The sequence below is a fragment of the Schistocerca americana genome, unplaced genomic scaffold (assembly GCF_021461395.2).
Source record: "Schistocerca americana isolate TAMUIC-IGC-003095 unplaced genomic scaffold, iqSchAmer2.1 HiC_scaffold_622, whole genome shotgun sequence".
Lineage (NCBI taxonomy): Eukaryota > Metazoa > Arthropoda > Insecta > Orthoptera > Acrididae > Schistocerca > Schistocerca americana.
Window position 1 is genome coordinate 57077 of NW_025726371.1, and position 11798 is coordinate 68874.

Sequence of the window (11798 nt, forward strand, 5' to 3'; positions counted from 1 at the left end):
ATTCAATTCAGAGTTTACCTCGGACGAGAAAAAACGTTCTGTCTAGTGTTGAAAGCTGTGACGAAAAAAGGGATCTATTTATTTCCATTCTCTACAAAGGCAGTACAAAAAAATCAACTTATCCCATATCTGTAAAACAAATTTATTTGAAAGCGCTGGCCATCGCTACGGTCGTACGAAGGCAATGCAAAGTTTATTCCACACCGCCAGACTGCGTTATGCGATACTCTCTGGCGCTGTGTGCTGACGGATTTGAAATCGCAGCCGCCTGTCTCTGTGACGTGGCAGTCTTGTTCGCTCACAGTTATTTCATATTTCGTGTTACCTCCTTTCATGCTAAAAGACCGCAGCCTTCTCTCCACGCACACAAAAACAGATTTCTATTTTTTTTATTCATTTCACGAAAATGCGTGATTCGCGCCGAACTAGCGATATGGAAAGACGTTCTATTGGCGCCTCGCGTGGCAGAAGACGTTGACTGCGAAAGGAGTTTCGGAGGACGCAGTGCAGCCGTTGGTCGACAGATGGCAGTAGGCGACTTGCAGTGTCCGGCAGTGATATAAACAATAAGACGCTAAAAAGAAAGAAACAGCGCGGAAAAGAGTAACATGTCTACTGGGCATCTTGTGACACGCGGCGATCACCGACATTGTATATAATAGTGCACACGAAAATTCTGATAGCCTTTTGTTGAGAATTGTAAATATCGAAAGCGGGAGAAATGTTAAGCGTAAAAATAAAATTTTTGCTTCTCTGTGTTTCCGTTTTGTAACAGGAAAGGTATGTTAATATTTACTTTCATTGCGTGAAACAAAAAGTAAAACATTCCTTAGCAGTTCTACGTATGTCTACCGAGTGTGTTTTTCACAAACCGATCTTCCACCACCGCTTGTGGTTCGTCATTTAAACACTATCATATCGGTTTTCGAAATGCGGTTACCGGTTACGGATTTTTTACTGTATTTAAGGGTAAAACACACTACCACCACATTCCATCATTTTACCGTTTGTAGCACAATCATTTTATCAGAGACTAAGTAAGTATTGAACTCCTGGGAATGCGGTCAGCGCTCAAGTCGGCTCATCTCTGGCATGAATGACGGTGCACGATGACAAAATCTCGCTTAAACAGCACTGCTTAAGTTACGCCTTTTTTCACATACGTGGCACATACGTCTCTGGATGACTTCCAAACGGGTCGTCCCCCCATGTTCCGCCACGTCACGCGAATACCAGCACTGGTTACACGAAATCGCCAAATAATGACATTGTATTGACTTTGAACGTATTTAATTATGCTTGCAGATCGCCAAATAATGACATTGTATTGACTTTGAACGTATTTAATTATGCTTGCAGATCTTAGTAACGTAGAAGCCGAATGTATTTTTCTGTTGATTCTCCCTCTTCTGCAGCCCACAGAGCTTTGTCAGTGCCCCAGCCATTGATTGTTGGTGCTAGCCTTCCGCAACGTCGGCAGTTGAACTTTCTAGCTAGTAATGTCGATTTTATTAAGTAAATGAAAACGGAGGAAAATGATAATAATTGCACAACCACCAGTCAAACGTAACGTTTAGCGAAGTTATAGGCGAGCAAAGCCTTAAGCCAAAAATTACGACAATGGGGCACACATAACCGTTATTGCATAAATCCACATTCAGAGTTGGGCCTTCCACGCACAATGTCGCAAAAGTTACCGTTATGTCCAAACGAAATTACGCATCGTATTCTTCGATGAAAAATGCCACTGACTTCCAGTAATCACTTGTGGCGTAATGTTTTCATAACACTTCCACCTCACTACAATAAACGGCTGTGAGCTCTATTACACATTCTGTCCGATGTAGAAGCACTTCAATATTTCCGCAATAGTAATTTAGGAGATACTCAAAGCTGTCACCTTTGGTCCTCTTAATTATCACGTCAGTATTCACATATGTTATGTGAGCGTCGACCACCGGTTTGCTCACACGGAGAGATGATGATTTGTTGTCATCAAACAGCACATGTGGAAACCGAATCACAAAACTCGTCGTTCATCCGAACATGAGTTAACTATCGTATTCGTCTCTAGAAAACAGTACTTATTGATAAAAGCGACAGTAATTTCCGTAACCGTTCTCTTTCGTCAACTGTTAATTGCATTCTTCTTAGTTCAAGGGTTTTCAGTTCTTCAGCAATACATAAAGTAACAGTTTCAAAGACGAGATATTTACGAAATGCCACTAAAACAGCACTGCGCCGATAATTCCGTTACGACTGTGGTCGGAGTGTGTCGCAACGACATTCAACGGCGTTCTTGGCCGGCTTAGACGTGAGTAACAAATCGAGGTTCCGATGAATGTCTCCACCGCCTATTCCTGGACCAGCTGACACCAGCCGTGCTGCCAAACGAGGTGTCGACGTCTGCGACGCTGCTTCCCCCGTGCTTAAAACGTAAACGAGTCTTGAGACTCCTCTGTCATCTGTCGATGCTACGGCAACAGCCGCCGTGCGGCTACAAGTTGCTGCTGTACATTCTCCTCTCTGCGGCCTGTCTTTCCACACAAGTGATGGGGCTCGGTTTTACGTGAATATAAGTAACGTAACTATTATTGCGTACAACACCACAGCCAATATTTACAGTTACTAGTAACTGCTTTTTCGCATTACTCATCTTAAATGTATTCAATTTTCGTAATATCTTAACTGTTCTCGTATGTGCTTGTGGTCGTCGGCAAGCAAATGCATCATTACCAGTGCAGAAAACTCATCGCCGTCAAACCGGCATCGGAGACGAATTTGCGTACCTGGAAAGGTAGCTACTTACGAGAGTTTACATGTATTCTGGAACCTACACACCTTACTCTGTTATTGGCCACACTAAGAAAATAAAATTGGCACTCGAAAAATTCCGTCTGTTTAGGAACTTAGGGAATGTCAAGGGCGCACTTTTTGTTTGGCTCTAGCTTTAAAACGCCATAAAAACATTTAGTCGTTTATATGTAACCTTTTGCAACTCTGCACCTTACAAATTATTTTTCTCGCCTTACCCGTGTTTCTACTAGCTGACTGGTGACATGTTTTCCTTATTACAGCATTTTCCATTGCGAAGTGGGGCTGTGGCCCTTTACATATTCCGGCCACATATTGAGAGAGTGTTATGATTGTCCTGATGACAATGATGATGGAAAAGAGAAAGTTGTTCTTATTGTGTCTCGTACTATCAAGAGCTTAGTGAGTATCTATGCAGTTTCTTTGCGACAGTACTTTATTATCTAAAGATCAGGGCAGGCGTCTCTTGCTGATACACTACGGTGACGTCATAACATCCACACTCGCGACTCATTCATTACGAATGGCTCTGCACTGCCACATATGCTAGCTCTGTAATGGAGTGTGGCTGGCCTCACATTCTCCTCACTAAAATAATACAGTGAGTGCTCTGACACTTATGGTTTTTTGAAAAAATTAAATTCTTCCCTATTTCAAAGCGTCTCAATTTTGTTCTGCTGTAAGTGTAGAACAGATTGAAAACGTGGAAATGGCGGATATCTGTTCGACTGTGTTTTACCCTCTGGGCGATGAGCGCAAAAATACTTTTTTAAGACATTGTCTTCGCCTCCACAAACGAATCTCCTGTCCTCTGTTGACAACATGCTGACATTGTTCCCGTCACGTCTTCCTCCTCGAAATTCTACAGTAGTCTGTTTCACATTTTTGCTGTACGTTAAAAAAATACCGCAATTTTTTTTTTACTACGAAAAACGAGATTATCATTTTTATTTCTTCTTGTGAAGTGTGCTATCCGTCGCGTTTAAATGACCGACATTGCACAGTTGTACCACAGATTGGCACGATTTGTGTATCTACATACTCTTCAGAAATCATTGCCCATTCTAATCAGGAAACGTATTTAAATCTTGCTTCGTAACGATTTGGTTAAATGTATCACATGTGCTTTTACGTAGTCACTGTGTACTGAACTTCAAAGTTATAAATCGCTCGTAACGCATTCCGTCATTTTGCCGTATTTAGCACTTTCTACCATATACGAAGTGTATTGGATGGCTGAGAATTCGACAATTACTGTCGCGTCACGTCTAGAAGAAACAGGGTGGGGGAAAACAATTTGACCGAAAGTGCAGAGCAGGAAGGCAGCATCAAATGAAGGAATTTCGGTATTGCAAGTGTCAGTTGAATATTTCGGGCGCTATGCCAACATGGCAACTGTGGTCACTTTGAAGATTTGCTATGACATACTTATAGCAATAAGTGGCGGCTCCCTTCTTACTCATTTTCACCTTTTTAAGACATATTGAAACATGAGACATGCACATCTGATTCTCTTCATCTCTACTAAGTCAGCTAAGTGCGATACACGTGTAAGTGGCGCTTTAAATTTATCTTGTTCTCATGGTGGCGGTTGGTTAGTTCACATAGCCTGTGTTTACGTATACATTTTCTGTAAACTACCAGTCATTTGGAGCCAAGACGGTCGTGTGTGGGATTTTAATTACGTTCCGGTGCCGCCGAAAATATTCAGTCGCGAAGCCTAGTTGCTATACTCAAATTTTTGTGTTTCATGCTGCGTTTCCACGATACACTTTTGGTCACATTGTTTCTATGCACCCTGTATGACGACGCCGGATGGCAAACTTCGCTGAATCACAACAGCTTAAATTTTTCTTTTCTTACGAACGCTGGGTGACTGCCACCCATATTCTGCCACGTCACTGGAACGCTAGCACGCGACACATAAAATCGCGAAACCAGTATCAGATCCGCGTAATTACACTGTACCGATTATGTGCATATTTAAACGTTAATCACAAATGTAGATAGCAGTAACGTGTAAGATGAATTTCTTTTTCCGTTAGTCTTCCGCGTCCTGCAACCGACAGAGCTTTGTCGCTGCCTCAGCGACTGATTGTTGCTGCTACTACGCAGAACGATGTCAATTTTAAAGTCTGCCGCGAGTAATGGCGGTTTTCTGAAGCAAACGAAAGCGGGAGAAAAATGTATATGCATCATCTGATCGAGAGTGAATCCCTAATTGGCACAGCGACTTCATTTTTAATATTTACGAGCAGCAGAGCCTGGCGTAGCCGTCCAGTTGCGAGATGCGTGTCCATTCCGACACGTGAATCGCACCCCTAGTTGCTGGCAGTTGTAACATTGTAATGCATTCGAAGTGTGCTCTTTCGCACACCGCACCTACATGGATGGACTTGTGTCTCAGCTGCGTCCAGCTGATGGTATCGTAGACTCCTAAGAAGGAGACCATTCTGTGAGAAAATGTTCCGGAAAACACGCATAGAAATCGTCAAAAAATACCTTCAGAACCTTTCTATCCAAGCCAGTTAACGCTTGTGCTACTTATATTATGCTCACTTTAATGACACACGTGGTGCAGAATATGCGTAGCGGTAAGGGATGGAACTTATTTACACTCCACGGCTTTGAAGACGTATGATGGCTAGAAACATTCCTGTCGAGTCGAGGCGAAACCTTAAACAAGTACACAGGATTAGCAGATATGTTGTCACCACCCATCGATTGTGAAGGTTTAATAAACAAGTTGACAGCGTCGTCTGTTTCGCATCGAGGCGGAATATAATCGCAGTGTGAGAACCTGTCTTACTTCGTGGCAATGTGTCCAGCTGTTGTCCTTCTGTGTTTCTACAGACTGCATTCGTATCTGGTAACGGATAAGGAAAAAGATCTATCGTCGGCCTTTACACACAGAACATGTGAAGAGGAGCACCGTATGGAAACTAACAAGTAATTTACTGGAAAGGTGATAAAAATGGAAAAAAAAATCTTGCGTCAGCGATATTATTCTGTCGTGTCTGGGCAGCGCCGAACGCGAGAACGAACGCCACCAAAGCTTTATTTTAATTTACGGCGCCTTTTTGCGTTGTACGGCGCTCGTTGGCGCACGTGAAACTTTGGGCACACACACACAGCGTTTCATACCTTAGGCCATAGTCACACACATGTAGACGGCAAATGCATCTATCCTTGCCGTGTCGAGGTTCGAAACCAGGTGGATAAGAGAGTTGCAGTATTAAGCACACATATCAACGACGGATCTCCGTGTCGTATTAGCGTCACACGTGTAGCAATTCCGTTAAGCTAATTTCCCCAAGACTCGCAGTGCTAATCCGGTATCTATCCCTGTTGCGTTTGGTCAGGTGGCACGACAGCAAACGTTTCACACACTGTCCTGACAATTCTTTATTTTCACGAACGACAGAATTCCTGTTCTTGTTAGACTGTAGCTCATTTAGCTGGCCGCTTCTACAGAAGAGCAAATATCGGCCTGGCGTGAAGCATACAGTTTTCTGGCCGTTTCCTCAGGAGTACGTGTGGTGTGCGTCATTATGCCTTAAGAAGTAACATCTGTGATGTGCGAATTTACACAGAATAAGAGGCTATGGTCCCTGCATACTCCAGTACAGATAGCGACACAGTATCGAGATATAAAGCGTGAAGAACCGAATACGTTACTGATGGAGGACGCCCGTATACCGAGTTAGAGATTAACATCCCGTCGTCTCAAAATCTTCGCCATTCGTAGCGTTTTACACCTGACGACCGACACGCATCCCTGCTTTCAACCCATGGAAGGACACACTCGCCCTGTTTATTACGGCCGACTCTGCAGCGCCACACGTGCAGCCCCTGCCTTCGACAGAGCTCGGCCTTACAGTATTCTCACTAAGACGATGCGTTTAGTACTGCGAAAGATTTGTCCTATAATTAAGTTTTAGCGTTTAAATGGTGTACTGTTTGTTCTGCTACTGCTTTAATATGTTATCTAAACATATAAATGGCGTACATCTAATCGATCGTTAGGAAAACGGGGATTACATGTTCCAAACGCACAAATTTCCATCGCTTTATTTTCTGCATCGACATTCGAATTGCACAGCCTTTGTTGCCAAAGAGTTTTCGTTGTGGTTTGCTTCCTCCTCTGCGAAGTAGTGCTGTGATTTCTTACACATTCCATCCACGTATCAAATCAGCATGAAAGTTGCCCTAATGAGAATAGAGAAGAAATTTAACATTACTATGTGCTCGTACGAAGTGTGGTGTCCGCTCTCCGACGTGTACGAAAAGTCCATACCAGGAAACCGCACTACAAAATGGCACGCATTGTGTATGTTGATAATCTTTAAAAACCGTGTCCCAATTACGGCAAGCACAGTTGCTAAGCTAAAACTAGTGTGTACTAATAAAATGTTTAATATGTCTCCAATACACTGACCTTACATAGGAAAGCGTCTCACGTTGAATTGCTAGAACAATAATTATAAAAGGTGGCAATGTTATTTACGCACTATCTTTTAAATAGATATGATGGTATCTGATACCCAGCTACTAATGCAAAGAAACGTACTGATGCTAAAATGCTTTAAATTCTTGCTATCATTTAATATTTAAAATTTAATAATTCTCTTCTTGTTAATATTTAATTAATTAACTTACGTCGTTCAGATTTCGTAACGATGACGGCCTTAAAATTTAAAGTTGTTCAGTCCCTGTTTTGTTTTCTTTCAATTGTTGCGAGCCAGCGATGGTGCAATATTGTTCGCTTTCAAGTCTACACATTTATAAAAATCAGGTCCAGGAAACACTTTTGTGATCACGGTTGCGATTCAGACGGTATTCGCGTCATTGTACTGATTAAGAGTTTTCGTTTCCGAAAGATGCAGGTTCGATCAAAGCTGTGTGCGCTTTTGCGCGTATAATGAAAATATTCCTAACACGTCGCGTAACAAAAAGTAACATGCGAATCACAACCGTGGTCAAACGAAGAAAATATATGATGACATAAATGTTCTTCGCTGTTATGCAGGACAGGTTTAGATTAAACACCGCAATTTTCAGTCTTTTTAAATCACAGTACGATACGCTTTAGAGATATTTGTTTTGAATAACTTGTATTTACCTTGTCTTATACAATATGGTCCTTGTCCGCGAGAATTATCTCTCTCTCTCTCTCTCTCTCTCTGTCTCTCTCTCTTTTTTATAGCCTTTATACATTCACATTACATACATCGATTAAGAAACTTTTCTTTCTCTACCGGCCAGCACGAGCACAAAACCCGCCCAGACAAAATGTTTTACATAGAATTAGTTCTCACCTAAGAATCATATATAGTTTCGTAGTACAAACAATGCTAGTTTATTCCGTGCAATAGAAAGTCTTTGATTCACTGAGCACAAAAATTAAAATAATAAAATTATAATTACAATTTTAATATCGTCAGTTATTGTTTATTTTATGAAAATAAGGTTTGACATTGTCGTAATATTATTTTTCATCGTTGTAGCACTATAACGTACTCTGAGTATTTCTGTGAATGACGCATACTACTTTTCTTTCGTTCCGACCGACGCTTCGAAGTAAATACCGAAACTGCTTTGGAGTTTATCCACGTACGGTTCCAGAGGCTACGTGTAGCAGCTTTCAGTCTAATCAGGATTGGTGACAAATGAAGCTGTTTTGTCTTCTGGTCTTAAGAAACTGATAGCACCTCTTTGTTCCGACAGACTATGCTTGACCGTTCCTACACGTGGACCACAACGTCACACGCGTTTTGCTCAGGTTGTGCCGCAGGTGTATATTGAGACCAGAAAGGAAAACAACGATTAAATCATTATATATGAGTTCCTCTCATTCACTTCTGTGCCTGTTATTCAGTTCTCGCCGTATGCGATGCTTTATTTGGGAAGTAAGGAGCGTCTCTAGTTAGTTTCGGTAGCAAACTTTTGCCCACAGCTGAAACTCAGTTTCCAAACCACATCTGCCATGAAATGACGTCGCTTTACTAGTGAGGCGACGAAGCGGTTTCCCAACTCTGGGTAAATCTGTTTTTTTTTTTACTTTCATTGCCTAGGGGAATTCACTGAAAGACCATAGTGTTGTCTCCCTTAACCATAGAAAACACGATAAGAAATATTACGGTCTTCCGATTAAACTACAGTTGAGAAAAGCCTTCACTTCATCATCGTAATCGGATTTCCTTCTCGGTCACCGCCCTATAGCTGTTCGGTATGAGATAAACGGACAATTAAAATGACGCGGTGTTTATAAATTGCCGCGAAACCTGCCGTGGGCCGAAAATTCCGTTACAACTGGGAACGGAGTTGCTCGCGACGCCATTCTTGCGTCAGACGCTGTCGGTGCTCTTGACGAGTTAAACTTGAGTAGCGGTTCGGGATTATTTTATAAAGTTCCATCGCTCTTCTTTTGGTGACCGTATCATTGTCGTCGTGCTGCCAGGGAAGATGTCGATGTCTGCGACGCTGTTTCCCCACGTCGGGGCATCAATGATTCGACCAATTACTCTGGAGTACAGCCGCTGTCCAGGTTGAAACTACAGTTGCGAAATCTGATCTGTGCGGCCTCTCTGATGACAGAAGACGTAAAGCCTTTGTATGAGATAAAAAAGTCTGTTTACCTCGGTTTTGCGTCGATAACAGTACTGTCAATATAGCTGGCAAAACACACGTGCGAATTATTACACATAGTTAAGCCGAACATATTTCTCCATCCCCTGCGGCCTACAGTGCTTGGCCACTGATGGCGCTCCGAAAGGACAGCAGTTCGACTCTCTCGCGAGTGACGGCTGTTATCTGACCTTTCTTAAAATCCACCCACAGCAGGACGTCGCGTCGCCCGCCATTCACGAGATGCGTGTCCGTTCCAACATGTGAATCACACGCCTAGTCGATGGCCAGTTGCACCATTTTAATGCATCCCGACAGTGCTGTTTCGCAGTCTGCACATTCATGGGCGGCCTTCTGTTCCAGCTGCCTCCAGCTGACGGTATCCTAAATTTCTGAGGAGGAGGCGGAGGTTGTGTGAGAAAATTTTCCAGAAAACACCTATAGAATTCGTCAAAAACCACCGTCAAAACATTTTTATCCGGGTCAGTTAATGCATGAGATTCTGTTTGATTATGCTCACACGGATCACACGCTTTGTGTGGTAAGAGTTGTTACATATATACGCTTCAAAGTTATGAAGACTTGGAACGGTTAGAAAGACTCGTCTTGAGTCCCGGCCAAGTCTTAATCATATACGCATTATCATCGTCTATATCGTCAACAGACATCGATTGTGAAGATGTATAAAAAATTGTCGACAATGTCACCTGCTTTGTGCCGATGCGTAATTTAAATGCGGTGTGCATCGACAGATTCCATTCGTAACTGGAAACAGATTAAAATATATCTATTCAGAACCTTTAGACACTGCACCTGTGAGGACAAAGAACACGTTCAAGTCAAACAGTAATTCACTGACAAGGCGGTAGAAAATTAAAACAAAAAAACTTGTCCCATCCATAATCTTTTGTCCTGTTGCTGGGCAGAGCAGGTCGCGAGAACCAATACCGCAAGAGCTTTCTTGACGGTGCCTGAATGCGTTACACGCTGCACGCCGGCCTGTGTAAAATTTTGGACACAAACCGTGTTCCGTACCTTCGGCCAATCTCGAAACTCTGCCGTAGTGTCCTTCATATTCTTGCCATATATTAAAACAATCTTGCAAATTTTTTTTATTATCACGTAAAACAAAAGTTAGTATTTTGATTGTCTCTTATTAAACGTGCTATCACTCGTGTTTCAATAGTCGACATCGCAAAGTTGTCCCGCGACCCAGTGTGATTTGTATGTCTACGTACTCTTTCTAAATGATTGCCCAGTGTGGGACAAGCACATCTGCGGGAAATTCGTTATGATACAATTATTATCTAGTATTCGAATCTCTGATTTGTCGGTTATATACATATTTCGGGAGGTGTATGCGGCCTTCAGATCGTTTTGTGACAGTAAAATAGTAGGACTGCTACTACATTCCACATCTGCGATGTCGATGCTGGATGTGTCCCTACAACCACAGCCGCCTCTCGCTTAGTGGCACAGCCTCCGGCTCACAACAGTCGCTGGTGACAAAAACATCCCCTAACCCTGCGTACAGCGGTGGGAATGTGAATTTACTCCAAGTCTTCTGCCCACATCTAAACGCCTAATCTTTTCAGGTGCAGAACGCTTCCACCAGTGTCCGCCTCGTATTTCTTTCGACAACGAGCGTAATTCTGGTCTACTAATAAAGCAGCCACGAACGCTTTAATGGGCCTGGATAAGACTTTTGAACATCCCTTTACGTGTGATCTGCTCCTCACACTTCTCCATCTTATATTTTCACTGGCGTCCGTAAGGAATTCGAACTCTACATTACATATTGACGTTTTACTTTCACAATACGAAAACACCGCCAAGTTTGTTTCATCGTCGACAGTTGCTCAGCGGAGACCATAGGTGTGAAACGTATGAAGCTTGGAACGTACCGCAGGCGGTCGTTCCGGCTAGTGGAATCTATTAAGGTCTCACATGTAACCACCACAACAGAAAATTGGTTTCCGAAATTTTGGTCATCTAAATGTTGTGTCCCGCGTAGTCGATGTCTCTGTCGCGCCTTTCATCTTGACTGCTCAGTACAAACATGGAAACTCGCGGCAGGTATCCGATTCTGTTAGCCCACCTTGATGGACGGTTAGAAGCGATATTCACCACATTTCAGTATTGTCAAAACAGTTAATAAGTAGAATAGTGTTTGCGTCTGGTCAGGAGAAGGAATAGGGGCTACTTGGTTCCATAGTGACGTAGATATTTATCGAACAAAAAAAAAATAGAGGAATTAATTTCACGGTATTCATCACTCTCTGAATCCACACTTCCACATCATAGACACTATAAATTTATTTCGTCTTCATTCACGACGATAGTTCCAATGTCATAGA